This window comes from Macaca nemestrina, chromosome 1 (genome assembly GCF_043159975.1).
Source record: "Macaca nemestrina isolate mMacNem1 chromosome 1, mMacNem.hap1, whole genome shotgun sequence".
NCBI lineage: Eukaryota > Metazoa > Chordata > Mammalia > Primates > Cercopithecidae > Macaca > Macaca nemestrina.
In genome coordinates, this window is record NC_092125.1 from 154,808,150 (window position 1) to 154,829,493 (window position 21,344).

The window sequence follows — 21,344 nt, forward strand, 5'->3', positions numbered from 1 at the left end:
TCTCACTTCCTGATCCTTGTTAAGTGAGAAGATCCTGACCTAATACCAGCAACTCCTTTTCTTCTAACTTGTTTTTATTGTCTTACTTACTTCCATTTTATGTGTAAAAGATATTCCATACACCAAAGTTGTCTAGCATTCTAGTTAAATATTCATAAAGAATGCACATGAACAAAATATCCCAAATTGACTTGTGTTGCTTTCTTGTTACTAATTAGATTCTAACCAATTGAAGTAATTACATAATATACTAAGTCAGATGAGTTAAGCGCTGCTTCAGAATTGCACATTGCTTTTATGAAAGCTTATTTTTGTTTTTAATCTACATAGAAATAAGGTTGCCAGATTTAGTAAACAAAAATATAGGACACCAAGATAAATTTGAATTTCAGACAAATAAATATTTTTTATATGTCCCAAATATTGTATATCTCATTTTTGTTGTCTAAATATTTTTATTTAAAACAAATAGTAGCACCAAGCAAGAGCTTACTTTGCCCACTCCAAATTAAAACAGAGCACAATAGGGACAAAATTTATTTGGCAGGACCGTTACAATATGTGAACACCCTCCTACTCACTGTGGTTGAGGTAACTTTACTCGTATGCAGCTGTTCTCACACAAAATATTAACCCCAAACTATTAATGTTGCATAAAAGGAAGTGGTCTTGATTCTGTATGTGGAGCAGCATGTTCTATAAATGCTGAAAGGTGGGAGAAGCACAAACACAATCCACTTTTTAAAAAATATACTTCAAAGTAGAATTTTCTATTCCCTCCGTTCTCCAGCAAAAAAGTAGTGCTAGGATCTGGCACCCAGATTCAGTTTTTGTCCTGACCATTTACAAAGTGTTCCCCCATATGACTTGCATCATTAGGGTTATGGATAATAATAGTTCATTCACTTCGAAGAAAATTGTGTCTAGTCCTTCCTCCTCTTCTTGCCATCATACTCATATTCCATGGGGCGGCGGCTATCTCAGGGTCTTTTAGAGCCACCGTGCTGTTTCTCTTCTTCCAAACATTCGTCCAAACCAAAAGGATCTTCCCCAAACTAAACTGATCCTTCTCAGCCTCTCTGCCTACAACCTGAACCAGAAAACTCCTTGTTGGGAACAAATCTGTTGGTCTTTATTCTTGCTTCTAGGTCATCGCCATACATGTCCTTGTCCAGATTTTTACTGGGCCTATAAATACTGTGGGCCATATCTTTACCACCTCTCCAGGCTTGATCACAAACATTATAAATTTCGTCTTCTCCACCTGCAAATCCACGGTCCATACCCTTGGATTGGTTGATGAGTCTTTGGTCGTACTGACCTTCATTGGAAGTTCAAGGATTAGGAACACCGAGAGCAATGACTTCGCTGATATCCCCATTTTCACTTCTCTGAAGTTTCGACCTTTTATCAGGAGCTGCCCTGGAAAGATTCCTGCCATGCTGTCTCTCTTGTCGCCTGTCATGCCGGATTTCATCCCTCTCACGTGCCTCCCTATCCTCTTTTTCCACATGAGTTTTGATCCCAGCTCTTCGTTCCCTGGCTTTCTGAGCCATTTCTCTAAGTTTCTCTTCATGTTTTCCCTTTTCTTTCTAGACCATTTTTCTCTCTACTTGGGCACGCATTTCCACAGCTTCACAAACTTTCTGATCAGCAATGTAGAGGGCTTCGGCCAGTTTGGCAACATTTTCATTTATGTGTACTGTCTGTAGTCCTCTTCCATCGGCAGCCAGACGTTTGTCTAATGGAATTGTATAACCTTTTGCATTTTTCCAGTTAGAAATACAAGGAGGAAACTTGCACTCTTGTTGTTCCTTTACAGTCATCTTTCAGCTAGGAGAATGCATGACAGGTACAGGAGAAGAAGGTGGTCCTCCGGGAATTTTCTTATTAATCTTGAACCTTGGAGGCTCCGTTGGATCTTTCTGCACTTCTACCATCTGACTAACCCTCTGTTTAGCTCCAGAGTTGGAAGCCACTCCTTGCTGAGATGGTGTGTATCGGATATACTGAGCAGGAGTCAGTTTGTCAGCTGCCCGAACTGGCATGATAGCAGCGACCTTCTGTGATACAGCTTTTTATAAGGCTACTCTTGTCTTTTCTGTTATGTCTTTTATAGCTTCTTCATCGGGCCTTTGCAAGTCTGGATCATTTGCATTCATAACATCCTTTGAAACCAGGACAGTGTATTTGCTGTAAATGACCTCGTCTTTTGACTGTCCTTGTCTAGTGATTACATCATGTTTAATTTTTCCTTCAGAATCCACCTGAATGGCCAGCGCATTAGACATTTTTTGTCTTTCGTCCCATATCCAGTGGATACTGAGCCACATGAATCCCTGGAAAAGCACCTCCATCTCCAAAATCCTCTAATAACCGAGGTATCCAGCCTTTCCGGTATCCGTAGGGGGAAGGTTCTCTTCTGGAAGAGACAAATGAAGTCTGCCATGATCTCTGGGATCTTGCCTTTTCTTCAGCCTCAAGCTGGTCCTGAAATAACTGAGAAGGTGCAGGGGCTTTTATCTGGCAACGCTATATAAGAAGCACTTCAATTTGTCAAAGAAACACATTTTTGAAGTTTTCAAACCCAGTGCCACTTGTCTAGAGCAACTGTTTAAGTCCACATTGTGAAGAGCATAATTAATCCATTTAAACAACTTCTTAACATTATGAAGCTGGTGGTTTAAATTTTCTTCTAAGTTGTTATTTTAAAGTTTTCTGGGCCTAATTATTCATATTTATTTGACAAATCCTGTGCTCTGGTGAAAGCTAGAAATGACAATAATCTGAAGCACCTTTCAACTTAAATCTCTGACCTTAGGGTAAACTAGTCAAGTAGTTACTACTAATAAGACTGTTAACTTAGAAAAGATAATCTAAAAGCAAGCAGACATAACAACAGATGCCCAGATGGCTAGGGCAGGGGTCTAGGAAAGGTGCATATGCAAAATCGTTACCAAGAAAAAAACACAAACAAAATAGTAGAAACTTTACACAGTGATGCCGACTTAACAATCAAATGTTCAAAATGCCACCTTCCTACAATATTGAACTTGTTACATCTCAGCTCCATAGAAAAATCATTCTTATGCTGCTCATCTATAAGCATAAAATATTAATAATAGTCATTTATGAATTACAAAAGCGCAGGGGACCCAACATATATTGACTGGGTGCTGATTTCATTAGATTAATCAAGTATTTGGTATCTTAAAAGACCCTAGTGGCCCAAACACAAAGCTTCTGAATGCTATGTCAGTGTGTAGAAAACCCACAGGAGTAATTAGGATACTGTTCACAAGTTTAGTATGGACAAATTCCATATACTGGATTTGACAGCCAAGAAGTAGTAATACTGAAATCATTTATAAATGAGAAAAGGACAGTTTTAGCAAGGAAACTCATAGCTTTATTTCATTTATAAAAGTAGATATAAATTATAAACAATAGATTTACAAACTGAATCCAAAATAATATTCAAAAATATACCATGCCCAAGTTGGGCTTATCTTGGGAATACAAATACCCTTTTAGCATTGAAAATATATTAAAATTACATGACTAGATTAAAGGAAAAAATCCACAAGGTCATCTAAGAAATGCGGAAATGTTATAAAATTCAACATCTCTTGTGTGCGGTAACAATAGGAAACTAAGAAGAGAGGCACCTGCTTAGCCTGAAAAAAGACAGGTATCAAAGTATATCACAAGGCCGGGCGCGGTGGCTCAAGCCTGTAATCCCAGCACTTTGGGAGGCCGAGGCGGGCGGATCACAAGGTCAGGAGATCGAGACCACAGTGAAACCCCGTCTCTACTAAAAATACAAAAAATGAGCCGGGCGCGGTGGCGGGCGCCTGTAGTCCCAGCTACTCAGGAGGCTGAGGCAGGAGAATGGCGGGAACCCGGGAGGCGGAGCTTGCAGTGAGCCGAGATCGCGCCACTGCACTCCAGCCTGGGCAACAGCGTGAGACTCCGTCTCAAAAAAAAAAAAAAAAAAAAAAAAAAAAAAAAAAAAAAAAAAAAACAAAGTATATCACAAATATCCTCTTAGTAGCAAAACATTAAATGTGTTCCCTTCAAAATCTGAAATAAATTAAGGATTGCAAACAACTGCTACTTTTATTGAGGATCCTTTCCAATATAGTAAGAAAAACAAATTAAATTAAAGGCATACATTTTTGAAGAATATTTAAAAGAAGAAAATGGTTACTATTCATAAATGACATGACTGACCACATAAAATATCCAAAATTATCTACAGACAAATTTATAGAAATAATGAGAATTCAGTATGGTGGCTTGCCATAAGATTCCTATTCAAAAACAAGTGGTATCTCAACACATAAGGAATAAACAAACAATGGTTAAAGCAGAGGGTGAAAGAAAAGAGGGAGAGCAAGAGACTATTTACAATAATGGAAACAAAGTGTGTAGAAATATGAGTATAGAAAATGTAAACCTTATTGAAAGATATTAAAGATCTAAAGAAACAGGGGTATTCTGTGTTCAAGAATATAAAGACCCAATATGTTAAAAGTGTGTATATGTGTATGCGTGTGTATATAGGTGTGTGTATATATATATACTCTTCTCAGTTTCTACCACTGCCCCTTTTATTACCCTAGCCTAATCCACCAGCATCTTTCACATTTTTTCTAATTTTCTCCCAGCTGGTCTCCATACTTCTACCCATAGCCTCGGAACATGTCAATATTGTGCTCAAAATTCCTCAGTAGATTCACGTTTCACCAAATAAATGCTAAAATCCTTAAAATTGCCTGCAAGATGCTAGAGGAACTGGCCCCACAATTACCTATCAATCACATCTCCTGTCACTCTCTTCTCATTCACTTTGCTCCTAACATAATGACTTCCTAGCTATTCCTCAAACACACCAGTATCCTTCCTGCTCTAGCTGTTTCCTCTACATCGCTAAAGCCTTCATCTACTTCATGTCCTTGCTAAAATTATTTCTCAGAAAAGTTGATGTAGTTTAGATATTTGTCCTTACCCAAATCTCATGTTGAAATGTAATCCCCAGTGTTGGAAGTGGGACTTGGTGGGAAGTGTTTGGGTCATCTGGTGGATCGCCCGTGAATGGCTTGGGCATCCCCTTGGTGTTAAGTGAGCTCTCACTCTGAGTTCACAAGAGATCTGGTCGTTAAAAAGTATGTGGCATCTACCCCCAACCTCGCCCACTCCACTTTCTTCCTCACAAGAGCTCCTGCTCTGGCCATGTGATATGCCTGTTCCCGCTTTACCTTCTGCCATGCTTAGAAGCTTCCTTAGGCCTCCCCCAAAACAGATGTCAGTACTGTGATTACTGTACAGCCTGCAGAACCATGGACCAATTAAACTGGCTTTCTTTATAAATTACTCAATCTCAGGTATTTCTTTATAGCAATGCAAGAATGGCTTACTATAAAAGTCAACCCTATTATATTTAAAATTTCAACTGGTTCTCTGCTGTGGGAGTCCTATCTCACTTTATTTTTCTCAATGACATTTGTTACCTTCTTATGTACTATATAATTCACTTATTTATTATGTTTATTTTCAGTCTCTGCCCTATTTGAACTTAATCTTCATGAGGGCAGGGATTTTTTTTATTACTGTTATATCTACAGCATAATTAGCAGTTCCTGGAACATATGCATGGCAGACATACCTGACAGCAATAACTTAAATGAAGGATACTGAGAATGACTCTGCATTTTAGAGATACCTGATAGCCATAACTTAAGCATCCCCTGAGAATGTAGATGTATCTAAACTATATAAACTTTAGACTTTTTACAAGTGGTACAAAACTGCATCTTTTTACAAACGGTTCTCCTGTCTAGGCTGTCACCACTGGACTGCCTTATATGTAAGTTCCTTTGATAAACCTTATGTCTCATTCTCTGGCTCTGGGGCTCTTCTTCAGTCTCTCAGACACAGCACCTTCTTATTAGAATCAATACAGGTCTGGCAGGTCGAGATAGTAGGCATTCAAAGAATATTTGTTAAATGTGCAATAAATGAAATGTAATTTAGACTATAATGAGACAGGGATTACTAATAAAATCATTTTGTAATTATTATGTATACCCCCTAGAGTGGAAAAAAATTAAGAAATATAACAATCTGGGGAGAATGTGAATCATCAGAAATTCATACAAATTGCTGCCAAGATTGCAAATTTGCACATTTTTTTGGAAAACCTGTTGATATTATTTTGTAAAGTTACACATTCATGTGCCTTGCAAACCGATAATTCTACCTTTATGTAGTAACCCTAGAAAAACTTATATATGTGCTTAAGATACATGCAAGAATATTCCTAACAGTATGATTAATAATAAAATATGGAAGCTACAAAGATGTACAATGACAAAGGAATAAATAAGTTAATAGTGTTATATTTACTCAATTAAATATGAGAAAGCAGTTAAAGTGAATGAAACACAACTATTTGTAAAAATATGGATCCATCTTAGGATGTTAAACAGAAAAGTCCTATAAGACTACGGAAGATATGAAACTATTTTTATAAATCTCAACAGAAATAATATTAGGTTATATTTGACTTTGACTTACATGCATATGTCAAAAAAGCTACATATATGTGTTTGTGTGTCTATGAGCGTGTGTGTGTGTGTTTGTGTGTGTGTGTGTATGTAAATAAATAACTACAGTCATTTTCTCTGGTGGAAAGGTAGGAGGATGGGCATGCAAAGTGTATATGAGTAGATGAAAGTCATGTTAACGTTTTAGTTCGTGAGTTGGTTGATTGGTTCACCAATGTTTATTATTTCTTTTTCTAACATATATTATAGATATATACACACATTGTAAATATATCAAATATAATTTTTATATTTTTAAAAATATTTAAATATTTGTATATTTGAACAAAAAATAACAAAGGGAAAAGGAATTGCAAAATCTCATAGCACTGTTTCGCTTTCTTTAAAAATAAGTTGGAGTATATTACTGATGTGGAACAATTGTTCATCAGCTTCCTTTTCAAAATTCTCAGAGATCTTTTGATCATTGATTAATCCCAAATTCTGTGGTTTGTAATATATTCTATTTAAAGTTTTGATCTTTCAAACTTCTTTAAGAAGTCTCAGTACATCTTTGCAATCCAAGTGTTTTATTTTTAGTGTTTCACTTTGCTCTTTTTATTAGCTGAAATGACCTTCTTGAATTATTGTGGCATAGAGGAAAGAGGAAGAAGGAAAAAGTCATCTGAAGAAGTGTTCTTTCTAACCAGCTCATCTATTCCACGTCCTTACAAATAATTCAACTGTGTTTATTCTCAATCAAAACGTTGCTATTATTAGAATGATGGATAGCCTGTTCTTTAGAGTTCTATCATATTTCCTGTTCCATGCCAATTGCCTAGATGGAGCCATGAATGTGGCCACAGTGATAGGTGGCTGTGAGGATTTTGTGAGAGGCATTTTCTTCTGCAGGGCAAACAAAATGCTTGGAATGGAGGATTAAAAAATAGTAAAGCTCATTTCCATTGCATTATGTATTTTGATGTATTTCTAATGTATTCCTTTTCAAAACATATCTTTGCTGGAGTAGAGGTAAAGACAGAATGAGCAACAGTTGCTGTTTTATGCACATCAAGTGCCCATTTTTAAAACTCTTAAAAATGCAGCAAAGCAATTTAAAAAGAGCAAGTGGCACAGTTGCTTTTTTAAAAAAAAATGTTTTCTCTATAGCTACATTTACCAGACTCAAGATGCAAATGAAACAATATATGAATTTAATTTGACTATACCAAGTTTCTTTCAAAACTGTCTAATACAAAGATATTAAATCCATCTATTTATGCATTAAATACAGATTTATTAATACAGAGCCAACACTTCTTCTGCAGTTATTCAACAGGATTGCATTTTGTATCAAGATATATTTCAGATGTTGGAAAGATTCCACTTTCAACAATACTTTGGAGCAACAACAGTTTTATTAATCATTAGTCAAACGTTTTCTTCCCTTTAAGTCCTCTCCTTGACTTTCTGTAGTACCTGAGAAATTTCCAATTAAGTGAGAATTTGCCTTGCCTATTGAAGTCAAATTATTTTATGTGTTTGAATTACAAGTTGAAGGAGGCTATGGTTTTATTGACTCACTTTTGTGTTCAAATGCAGAAGTTTTTGAAATCATTCTGTGCTCACAGTCTGTGATTGCTCCTTCTGAGTACCCTTCTCCTCTTTTGAAGTCATTGTTTTATAAAGATGAAAAAAAGACATGTCCTATTAGCTAAATCAATATTGATATTCAAGAAAAAGATCTAAAATAATTTCTAAAGAACCATTCTTGCATAAAAATAAATCATCTTTGGTAAAGTATTTTTTAAGAGTTTGGCTTTTATGTTTATGCAAGACTGACTTCTTGCTAAGCCTTTACTCCAAGACATTTCACAATGAAGGTCCCCAGTGTTTGTCCTTGTCATTTTATAGGATTAATTTGATCCATTGTCATTCACCTAACTGCCTTGCACCTCTTGTTAGTGTGCAGTCCCTAACTAAGCCTGAGTATTTGTTCTTCAAACTTTCTAAAATGACTCTTCCGTTCACTCTCAGGATGTACCATTTGTCGTATCTTCAATGGCTGGAGAAAACACACTCTCTTTATGGGTTTTTCAAAACTCTGAAAAATCATTTGTTAAAGGAGGGGCTTCAAAGGAAGTACTGTCTTTCTGGCTTAAAGTTTATGCTTTTTCATCATTTATGATAAAAGGAGCACATTTATAATCATATTTTTTAAAGAAGGTAAAGGAACGGAATTTTAATCTGAATGCTTAGAGGGAAGATGAGAGGCAGCAAGAAGACAAAAGCAAAATGGGAAAGCCAAAGCAGTAAGAAAGGAAGGAAACCTCAGAGATGAATCGAAGCAAAGAAATATGTTTATCATTACTCTCAGAATATATGGATTTTTCACTAAAATATTAAGTCATTTGAAATGTTCCAAAAACATGAAAATCTGAAATTGATTCTCACTCTTGAATTCAACTATTAGCATTTCATGAGCTTCTGCCCCCTCTTGGTGAATCTTTCCTTACTAACATTAGTTATCAAGACACTTGGCATTTTTTCACAGCATGCATGAGTCACAACACAGACACCCTTATCCTCAAAATAAATGGATGTTGAACTTTGAATAAAACATGCCTCTTCTATCTTAATCTCAAATTTCTGAGTGTGCTCCTGTCTCTTAGTCTGTTGTCAGATTGCCTTCAAGTGATAGTTGATTCTTTTATGCATTCCAGACAGTAGAAGGGTGAACCAAGGATTTCCTTGGGAAACATCTGTCCATAAATGGGAAAGGAGTGGGAAAGATGCACTGAGATTCTTATAGAGCCCCAAGTCACCTCTATTAGGCTAAATTTCTAAAAGATGCTAGGTTCTTAGAAATTTCAAGAAAATACTTGTCTGATGGTAATGCGATTAAATTTTCTAAAATGAAATTATTTTCACTTCACTGAAATGTGTCCATCAGAAAGCTTATTTCAAAAAAGAGAAATATCTTAGTTAAGTAAGAAAATACTCCAGTTTGACTGTTTACTGGCTATAATAACACTCACAAGTCTTACATATCTGCTATCTTTTTCCCACCTAAGGAACTGCTACTTTGTAAGGTGTGGAGAATGGGTATTTTTATTCCATTATATAGATTACAAAACTAAAACTGGGAGTCACTTATTATGTCACAAAGAAAAAACTGGTAGAATCTCTGTAGAAACTGTAGTCTTCTGATTTTCCATCCAAGACTATGTTTTTTATCCATACAGTGTCATTGATTGAGTGCCTGTTATATACCAAGTATTATTCTGGATCCTGTGAATAACACTGCCCTGCCTTTCATCCTATTGCTAACTGTATACAAATGTATCAATGAGCAGTACATATATATATATATATATGTATGTATATATAAATGTTACATATGTAAATTAAAATGCATTACTGGAAGACAAAAACAGTTCAAATGAAACTGAAACTACTAGTATTATCATCCCATTTTCACTATTATTTGTTGTTATTATTGATTCAATTTACCGGGATAGGTATTTCCATTTTAATTACCCTAAACGATAAGCTCCAGAAGTACAAGAATTATTATGTTCTTCTTCATTATTTCATATTCATTATTTCATATTCTAGCAAAATGTCTAGCAAATAGTGGGCATTTAGAAAATGTATTTGGAGAAATGTATTTGGAGAAAATTAAGTAGTAGCTTTGCTTTTCTCACTGACACTTGTTCACTGTACTCCAAATCAATCAGCCCCACTTAAAGTGCAATTAGAGAACAGAGGAAAGTCGCCACTGGCACCATCCTTCCATCTCCAGCATCCTACGCAGCTCCTTCAGATCATTTTCTTCCTCAGGCCTCTACACTGGGGCCTATGCTTCCAGGAGCCTTTTCATAGGGTAAATCTTAAATGATAGTAATATTTATTGTACAGGAATATTTATATTGCATTTTATTGTGTGGCTCTTGTAAAGTTCCAAGATCAATGTAGTAAATCCCTAAAAGCTAGAATTTCAAATGGAAGCTGAGAATAAATGTCTGAGAAAAGAGCACATACTTCCCCACCACCACCAATCAATTAAAGCCACAAATTACAAGATACTGTCTCTTGATTAATGTGACTTTTTTCCTCTGCTGAATATTTGTATAGGTTAAATCATCCGGAAATTAATGCTGCACTAACTCTAAATATTTCCTTAAAAAAGGAAAAAAAAACTATTTTAAATTTTAAAAAAATCCTTTTAAAAAACACATTTTTTAATTATCTATCAAGGTGTCTGAATAATGTCTTTAATGCACAGCGTACCCTAACTACACAGATTCTGTTTTTTTGCAGAAGAGAAAGCCATTAAATGTGACTCAGATACTAAAAAAGATTACTTCATATTTCTGGGAAAAACCAATGTTGAAGACTGGTGAAGTCTAATGCACATGGGCAATTATATTGGAGAGTTTACAAAGCACATGGGAGTTGTTTTAATCAGAAACCAGAATGAATAAATTAATGGACTCTTGGTCTGCTAATTTAAAAAAAAAGAAAACAAAATATAAAGCACACATTCTTTTTCCTTTTTTAATGGAGTAACATTTTAATTTTTTATTTTAACTTCCACTTTTCTTTTAGATTTGGAGATACACGTGCAGGTTTGTTTTATGGGTATATTGTGTGATGCTGAGGTTTGGGATATGAATGATGATCCCATCACCCAGGTAATGAGCATAGTAAGTAACAATTAGTTTTTGATGTCCTTAAACATAAAAACCAACCAAATTTGCTTTGAACGAAATACCCTCACTTCAGTATGTGTAAAGGATGCTTTTTTGTTTTTGTTTTTGTTTGTTTGTTTGTTTGTCTGTTTTTGAGATAGAGTTTCGCTCTGTCTCCCAGGCTGAAGTGCAGCAGCGCAATCTTGGCTCACTGCAACATCCGCCTCCTGGGTTCACATCATTCTCCTGCCTCAGCCTCCTGAGTAGCTGGGGCTACAGGCACCCGCCACCACACCCAGCTAGTTTTTTGTATTTTTAGTAGAGATGGGGTTTCACCATGTTAACCAGGATGGTCTCGATTGTAAAGGATGTTTGAGACAGATAAGTCAGGGAAAATCATAGATTCATAATTCTGTTGCACTGTGTGGAGATTTTACTTGGAAACAGCCAAATAATGGGCTGCATTTCCCATTCTCCTTGGCAGATCACTGGAACCATGTGACTGGTACTTAATGAAGGTGTTGGCAGAAGTAAGGAGTAACACTTCCCAGGTAAATTGATAAAGAAGCAAGTGAGCCTTCTCCACCTTCTCCTTGCCTCTCCATGAACAAAATTCAAAAGAAAATCCATGGATCTAAAGAAGGACAGAGCCCCAAGGTGGAAGGAGGTTGGGTCCTTATTATAGAAGGCTACCTGCCAATCAAGAACATCCCATTTGGATTTTATGTGACAGAAATCAACATTGATTTTACTAAGTAGTTGTATTAATGCATTTTCATGCTGCAGATAAATACATACCCAAGACAACTGGGCAATTTACAAAAGAAAGAGGTTTAATGGACTTACAGTTCCATGTGGCTGGAGAAGCCTCACTATCAGGGTGGAAGGCAAGGAAGAGCAGGTCACATCTTACATGAATGGCAACAGACAAAAAGAGAGCTTGTGCAGGGAAACTCCCATTTTTAAAACTGTCAGATCTCCTGAGACGTATTCACTGTAACGAGAACAGCACGGGAAAGACTTGCCCCAATCATTCAATTACCTCCCCACCAGGTTCCTCCCACAACATATAAGAATTGTGGGAGTTACAATTCAAGATAAGATTTGGGTAGGGACACAGTCAAACCATATCATTCAACCCCTGACCCTTCCCAAATCTCATGTCCTCACATTTCAGAACCAATCATGCCTTCCCAAAGGTCCCCCAAAGTCTTAACTCACTTCAGCATTAACTCAAAAGTTTACGGTTCAATGTCTCATCTGAGACAAGGCAAGTCCCTTCCACCCATGAGCCTGTAAAATCAAAAGCAAGCTAGTTACTTCCTGGATACAATGGGGGTACAGGCATTGGGTAAATACAGCCATTCCAAATGGGAGAAATTGACCAAACCAAAGGGACTACAGGCCCCATGCAATTCCAAAATCCAGTTGGACAGTCAAAATTTTTTTTTTTTTTTTTGAGACAGAGTCTCACTCTGTCGCCCAGGTTGGAGTGCAGTGGCACAATCTCGGCTCACTGCAAGTTCTGCCTTCCAGGTTCACACCATTCTCCTGCCTCAGCCTCCCAAGTAGCTGGGACTACAGGTATGCACCACCATGCCTGGCTAATTTTTGTATTTTTAGTAGAGACAGGGTTTCACCATGTTAGCCAGGATGTTCTCGATCTCCTGACCTCATGATCCACCCGCCTCGGCCTCCCAAAGTGCTGGGATTACAGGCATGAGCCACCACACCTGGCCTGACAGTCAAATCTTAAAGCTCCAAAATGATCTCCTTTGACTCTATGTCTCACATCCAGGACACACTGATGCAAGAGGTAGGTTCCCATGGGCTTTGGCAGCTCCACCTCTGTGGCTTTGCAGGGTACAACCTCCCTCCCAGCTGCTTGCATAGGTCGGCATTGAGTGTCTGTGACTTTTCTAGGCATACAGTGTAAGCTGGGGTCTGGAGACAGACCATTCTGGAGTCTGGAGGACAGTGGCCCTCTTCTCCCAGCTCCACTAGGCAGTCCTCGGTAGAGATTCTGCATGGGCCATGTGACCCCACATTTCCCTTCCACACTTCCCTAGCAGAGGTTCTCCATGAAAGCCCCACCCTTATAGCAAACTTCTGCCTGGACACCCAGGCATTTCCATACATCCTCTGAAATCTAGGCAGAGGTTCCCAAACCTCAATTCTTGACTTTTGTGTACCCACAGACTCAACACCACATAGAAGCTGCCAAGACGTGGGGCTTGCACCTTCTGAAGCAATAACCTGAGCTATACCTTGGCCCCTTTTAGCCATGGCTGGAGCAGCTAGGATGTAGGGCATCAAGTTTCTAGACTGCAAACTGCAGAAGGATGCTGGGCTCAGCCCATGAAACCATTTTTTCCTCCTAAACTTCTGGGCCTGTGATGGGAGGGGTTTCCATGAAGACCTCTGACATACCCTGGAGATACTTTCCCCATTGTTTTGAGGATTAACATTCAGCTCCTCGTTACTTATACAAATTTCTGCAGCCAGTTTGAATTTCTCCTCAGAAAATGGGATTTTCTTTTCTATTGCATTGTCAGGCTTCAAATTTTCCAAACTTTTGTGCTCTGCTTCCCTTATAAAACTGAATGTTGTTAACAGCACCCAAGTCACCCCTTGAATACTTTGCTGCTTAGGAATTTCTTCCTCCAGTGGCCAGGTGTGGTGGCTCATGCCTGTAATCCCAGAACTTTGGGAGGCTGAGGTGGGAGGATCACCAGGTCAGGAATTCGAGATCAGCCTGGCCAACATGATGAAACCCTGTCTCTACTAAAAACACAAAAATGAGCCAGGCATGGTGGTATGCACCTGTAATCCCAGCTATTCGGGAGGCTGAGGTGGGAGAATTGCTTGAACCCGGGAAGCGGACATTGCAATGAGCCAAGATCATGCCACTGCACTCCAGCCTAGGCAACAGAGCAAGACTTCATCTCAGAAAAGAAAAAGAGAAAAGAAAGAAAGACATTTCCTCCTCCAGATACCCTAAATCATCTCTGTCAAGTTCAAAGTTCCACAAATCTCTAGGGTGGGGTAAAATGCCACCAGTCTCCTTGCTAAAACATAGCAAGAGTCACATATTCTCCAGTTCCTAACAAGTTCCTCATTTCCATCTGAGACCACTTCAGCCTGGACTTTAGTGTCCATATGGTTATCAGCATTTTGGGCAAAGTCATTCAACAAGTCTCTAGGAAGTTCCAAACTTTCCTACATTTTCCTATCTTCTTCTGAGCCTTCCAGACTGTTCCAACCTCTACCTGTTACCCAGTTCCAAAGTGGTTTCCACATTTTCGGCTATCTTTTCAGCAGTGCCCCACTCCCAGTACCAATTTATTGTGTTAGTCTGTTTTCATGCTGCTGATAAAGACACACCTAAGACTGAGCAATTTACAAAAGAAAGAGATTTAATGGACTTATAGTTCCACATTGCTGGGGAAGTCTCACAATCATGGTGCAAGGAAAGGAAGAGGAAGTCACGTCTTACATGTATGGTAGCAGGCAAAGAGAGAGAGAGCTTATGCAGGGAAACTCCTATTTTTAAAACCATCAGATATCCTGAGACTTTTTCACTATCATGAGAACAGCACAGGAAAACCCACCCCTGTGATTCAATTACCTCCCACCGGATTCCTTTCATGACACATGGGAATTGTGGTAGTTACAATTCAAGATGAGATTTGAGTGGGGACACAGCCAAACCATACTAGTAGTGAACATTTCCTAGTCAATCAATTTCTGCAGTTAGCATTATCTTAAATTCCCCAGTATAAAACAAAATTGAGAAAGATATTCATGGGTTAAACATGGAAACAGGAATTTTATCAGATAAGGGCTGTATATGCATGTATTTTTTTCATCAGTCTTGTCCTTTGTAACAGTAAGAATACTTAGTCTGGTGTTTCAATATTTAAATAGCAGGAGATGTTGTGGGCAAATACATGAGTAGAATTCTCCTTTGGAATCAAATATGTAGCAGCTTGAATAGCAGTTCCAGGATATCAAATCTAGCACCCAAGTTTTAAAGACTGTCCAGTAAATTTTTAGTTTCTTAGTTTCCATAGGAGTATCCACTGTTTCCATAGAGTCAAATCCAAGTCATAGACGGTTCTTTGCAGAGTTCCTGAGACAGGTGTCAAACACACTGATCATCTTTAAGAGTGGAGATGAGCTTTATTTGGACTAGATCGTTCACTTGGCTTCCAAAGTCAGCTATGCTTCAAATGTAGCATCTCTACAGAACATTGCAGGGATAGCAACAGCTTTAGTTGCTAAGAATTTACTGCCACAAATGGATAATAAAAATGAGGCTAATGTAAACAATGTGGGCCAAAAGATATGTGGACTTAAAAGTCTTTAAAATGAATTTGGAATACATAACCTTCTTATTCATTTGGTTTTAGACAATGTTGAAGAAATAATTAAAATGTGCTTACTGAATCTCTGTAAGTGAATCTTTTTCTTAATTAATGGGAAAATGCTCTGTGCCAAACAATGATGTGAACCTCCTGAGAAATTCTGTAATTTTATAAGCTATGATAACAAAGCAATGGTTGTTGACCACTCGCCATGCTGTGTACATTCTTGTTTGATTACACTAGCTCATAAACAAAGAATTAAAGAACAGAGAGAGATGTCAGCTTTCTCAACCCTTGTAAAAAACTCTTAGACAAATGAAGGGCAAACTCAGTGGTAAGAAAATAACTCCATTTAGTGTAACTACAGGGTTTCTTTTATATTTTTTAAGTGCTCTTTTTCCTGTTCTTAAAGCAATCTTAACAAAGGATCCTGACAAAGAGATACGTCTCCTTAGACAATTTGCTTGGAGCACGTAAAATGTTTAGTGCACCCCCAGAAGAAAAAGTTACAGTAAGATATTATCCTGATAAAGGACCAAGTCAACTGATTTTGCCTATTGTAAACATCAGAAATAGAATATTGAATTCAATCGATTATAACTTCTTAAGGGAACTCTCCTACGTTGGTATTTCAGAAATAATACAAGGATTCACTAAAAATGACTAAATTTGAAGTAAAAATTAAAAACTATATTCAGTTATCTTAGGATTTAGCTTAGAAATTCTTATGTATACAAGTTTCAAGTAATATTTTTTCTGGAACTAATTTATAGAATATGGTACAAAGTGAAGTCTCAGTCTTTAATTTGAAGGAGGTGCAGAAGGAGGGTTGTTTTGATTGTGCATCTTCTGGCATTCACCCTGTCTGACTTGAAGAGTTTCTTCCCTCTATAATTGCTTGAATTAGTAGTTATGGAGAATTCTTTCCCTCCAACCATGATAGTTCAAAGACTAGGTAAAATAGTTTTCTGATGCACTGTATGATCTGAATGGCCAGCAGCATGATTAGACATCAGTCCTCACAATGTGAAACCTCCTTCAGGGTTTCTCTTCTTCTTCCAGACCTCCCAAGTCAGCATATCTGTTCAGTTTCCAGACCTCTTCCGTCTCACTGCCTCCCCTGATCACATCAGTCGCAAGGAGCTAAATACTACCAATAGGCAGGTGACTCCTACGTTTATATCCCCAGCCCCAACCTTCCCCCAGAATTCCAAACACAAATAGCCAATACCTACTTGGCATCTCCACTTTTATGTCGACTGAACTTCCCAAACTTGGCATGGTCAACATAAGACTTCTGCTGTCCACTGGAAACAACAAAAGAGCCTCACCCACTGATATGGTTTGGATGTTTGTCTTCCCCAAATCCCATGTTGAAATGTAATCCTCGATGCTGGAGGTAAGGCCTGGTGGGAGATATTTGGGTCATGGGAATGGATTCCTCATGAATGGCTTGGTGCCATCCTCGTGATAATGAGGAGTTCCTGCTCTGAATTCACGTTCAGGCAAGATCTGGCTGTTTAAGAGTGTGGCACCTCCTCACCCTCTCTCTCTCTCGCTCCCCCTCTCACCGTGTGATGTGCCTGCTCCTGCTTCATTATCTGCCTGGGCCTCAGGAAATACCTTCAAATTTGCCAGGAAGCCAAGCAGATATTAATGCCATGCTTGTACAGCCTGCAGAACTGTGATCCAATTAAACCCCTTTTCTTTATAAATTACCTCGTCTTAGGTATTCCTTTACAGTAACACAAGAGTGGTCTAATACATCCATGGTCTTCCTAATCTCAATTAATGGCACCACTGCTCCTCTTTCTCTTTTCACACTTTATAAGACTTTTTTGACTCTACTTGAAAATATTTTCTAAATCAGCATGATTTCTTACTGCACCCATGATTAGCACCGGTGTCCAAGTGACGTACTTTCTCCTGGAGTATTAAAAGATCCTCCCACCATTCTCTTTGCTGTCACTGTGTCCTGCAACTTACTCTCTAGTCTTCACACATTAGCCACTGCACCCCAGCCATTCTTGCCTTTGGCTGGTCCTCAAACACACAAAACAAGCTCTTTTTCTACACCTTTATTACTGGGGGGTATCCTATGCATGAAATATGCTTGTCCCAAATAGTCACATCACTGACTCCTTCATTTTGCCCACAGTTGCCCAAATGTCACCTCTTTGGGGTAGTCTTTGGCCATGCCTCCAAGCTAGATGCCACTCTCTTCCCCATTACTCTGCTTTTTAGGTAGGATATAACCGGAAGTTCTATTGTTGAATTTTACTTATTTATTATTTGTGGCCCTCATTAGAATACAGGAACTTTGTCTTTCATCACTCTATCTGTAATACCTAGAATGATGTGCAGCACATAAAAGACACTCAGTATTTCTTGAATGAATTAATGAATGAATGGTGCCATCCTCCTGATAATAAGGAGTTCTTGTTCTGAGTTCACGTTCATGCAAGATGTAATTGTCTGCTGAGATCTTAGGGACTTCACATGGCGAAAACAGAAACTGCCCCGACTCAATGAGTGTGTGTGTATGTGTGTGTGTGTGTGTGTGTGTGTGTGTGTGTGTGTGTGTGTGTATAAACTGATATAGTTTTGTCTCTAAGGAGCTATTGCCCTGGGAGTTCAGATCATGTATTGCAAATAGTGACCATAATATTTTTCACACCAGGGAAGAGAGACTTCTCTCCCCTCTGCTATAACACAAGTCTCCAGAAAAACTTTGGACCGGCGATGTTCATTCAGACTACTTTCTTCATGTAGAAACTGGAATGTGCGGCCGGGCACGGTGGCTTACGCCTGTAATCCCAACACTTTGGGAGGCCAAGGTGGGTGGATCACGAGGTCAGGAGATGGAGACAATCCTGGCTAACATGGTGAAACCCCATCTCTACTAAAAATACAAAAAAAAAAAAAAATAGCTGGGTTTGGTGGTGGGCGCCTGTAATCCCAGCTACTCGAGAGGCTGAGGCAGGAGAATGGTGTGAACCCGGGAGGTGGAGCTTGCAGTGAGCTGGGATCGCACCACTGCACTCCAGCCTGGGCGACAGAGCAAGACTCCATCTCAAAAAAAAAAAAACTGGAATGTGCATCTTAAATATACTTTTTTTTAACATATGAAGTTACTGCTTTTTCATTTTTTAAGTAAGTTAATGAAACAGGAACGATCTTAGTGAAATGCATTTTCTGCAGTAAACAATGGAAAGGAGCTATTAACCTAACACAGCAGGAAATATATTGACCACAGTTAGAAATTTATTCTCCAAGAATGCAATACACAGAGTTTGCTTACTGGTGCTAGCATCCTTTTATAAAACTAAAGAGAGAGAAGAAGAAAAGGGAAAACAAAAAAAAGACACATTTTGATTGTTAATGCATTTTCTGCAAAGACAGCAGAATGAAAATGTACAAAAGTATTCAACTGTGACTATAGAGTGTGTATCATTTTATGTACTATAGCTCCTAAATATCCTTGTCCTTTTTAGATGTTTCAGAGTGTGTAAAGGGAGTAAAATATTCAATTACTTTTTAATGTCTCAAAATCACTCTCAGTAAAATGAAATCAATGCAATTGCCAAGAGCCTTCTTTAAAGGATTAGCTATATTAACTCGAGATATGTCTGCCTCCCTCAGGTAACTTTAGCTTGAACATTGTTTACTAGGCTTAACCCTTGGTAGAGATTGAATCCCATGCTTTCAAGAATAAATATGAAATGTATAATTTTATCTGTAAGCAACAAAGTTGTTTCAAGTTAGCAAAATAGATTGCTAGAAGATTGTGTATTCAGTCTAGCAAGTGATATCGAGAATGTCACATCCTCCAATCTTACCTTAATGTACAGGTAAGGTGATACAGACCCATAGGAGACCAATGAGTGCTGACATGTTCCAGTAGTCTCACACATCTACCTGGAAGCAGTAGAGCAGAACAAAACTGTGCTCAACTTTTCATAAAATTGACTGTAAACCGCTTTTACAATAGATAAATTATAGCCAAAATATTGCTCATGGTCAGGTGTGGTACAAGCAGGCACTGGATGGTTGGCCTAGGAATAGTTCATACCCTTGGCATTTTTTCCAGATTTAACTAGTGCAGCAGGAGTTATCTCACTTCCAGTTATGAAAGCTATGTTCTCAACATGCTTGGCAGAGGAACTCAGGCTCTGGCTTGCTAAGGGTCTTTAGTGGTCCTTAAGAACTGTACACTATTCAGATTGTTGCTACTACTTGCCATGTAGATCTTAATGAACTCCTGGGCTATATTCATTAGCAAACTATTGTAGAGAAGTTATTTAGATTGCACAATGTAAAGGCCAATTTTGCATCAGTTCTTCACTTTACGTGTTTAATATTGCCTTGAGGAAAAATTTTCTGTCGGGACGTGGGGAGAAGTTGAAATAAGCACATTCTCTGTTTATCAGTTGCACAAAAGACCTTCTCAATAAAGTTAGATTAGCAGCTAGGATGACCTTCATGTGATAAAGAAAAATGTATATTTTTATGATGGCTTTTTGTAGAACCGCCTTAATGCTAAATAAAGCATATTCACATAAAGGCAAGCAGTAGTAACTTCCTGTTAATTAAAAGATTTGTTAACTTATCTTTTAAAAGAAAATAATCTTAACTGCTATATGATATTAAGCCAAAAATTTCTGGCAGTGTTTGCAGATTTTGACTTAAAGGTTTAATTCGAGGTGAAAATTGCACTAGGAGACATCCTGAGAGAAATAGTTATAGGTTTGTTCATTCTTTTCCCCAAACAGGAAATTGGTTTTCTGAGTCTACACTATTTTAACAGCAGCATAAATGCAGCTCACTACCCTGAATTCAGATGTAATACTCTATAATTAAATGGAAAAAGAAAGTCATATGCCAGATTGGAGTGAGTAAAATAGACAAGTAATAACAATACCTAAATCCATCCCTGACTAATTAGTTGCTGGAAAAAAATTCTGCAGTTAAAAGAAAAAGTTAGATTTAGAGGGCAAGTGAAAAGTCTGCTTATAGAATGAAAGCTTGATTTCTTCACTACATGTCTTTGGTAGGGCTTACAAAACATGTTAACACCTTAGTGATACCTACTAACATTAGTTGTAAACTGGAAAACTAAAGGTTTTTAATGATGTCAAAGGCATTCACAGATTTCCCTGAAATAGATATGTAAGATATTGCCTACACTTTGCTGAATCTCAAAAGTAACACAAGTTACAATTTTATCTAGAGACAGATATGTTGGTAAATTTGCATCTTTTTTATTACAATCACTCTGACTTGATTAGCTTCCGCTTTAAACCACATTTTCAACAGTGATAATATTTTTTAAAGTAAGGCTAATCTGAGCCCTAACAGAGATACGGAATATAAGTGGATTAAGGAAACCTATCATTTCTCTCTAAATAAGAAGTGATTTATCTACATCAATATTAGCTTGGCAGCAGTTTTTCCTCCAGTTGTTGACATGGAGGAATTGAAAGACAATTATTTTAGGGCCAGATAGACCTAGGCTGAAATCCGGACTCTTTATCACTTTCTTTCTTTCCTTCTTTTTTCCTCTCTCTCTCTCTCTCTTTTTTTTTTTTTTTTTTTTTTTTTTTTTTTTTTTTTGAGACGGAGTCTCGCTCTGTTGCCCAGGTTAGAGTGCAGGGGCGCGATCTCGGCTCACTGCCAGCTCCACCTCCCGGGTTCAGGCCATTCTTCTGCCTCAGCCTCCCGAGTAGCTGGGACTA

The 21,344-nt window shown here is 37.9% G+C and overlaps 1 pseudogene; it reads right to left on the bottom strand.

Moving 5' to 3' along the window:
- Nucleotides 1-898: 898 nt before the first annotated feature.
- LOC105482844 (SNW domain-containing protein 1-like) overlaps nt 899-21,344 on the bottom strand; it is a 33,532-nt pseudogene continuing 13,086 nt past the window's right edge.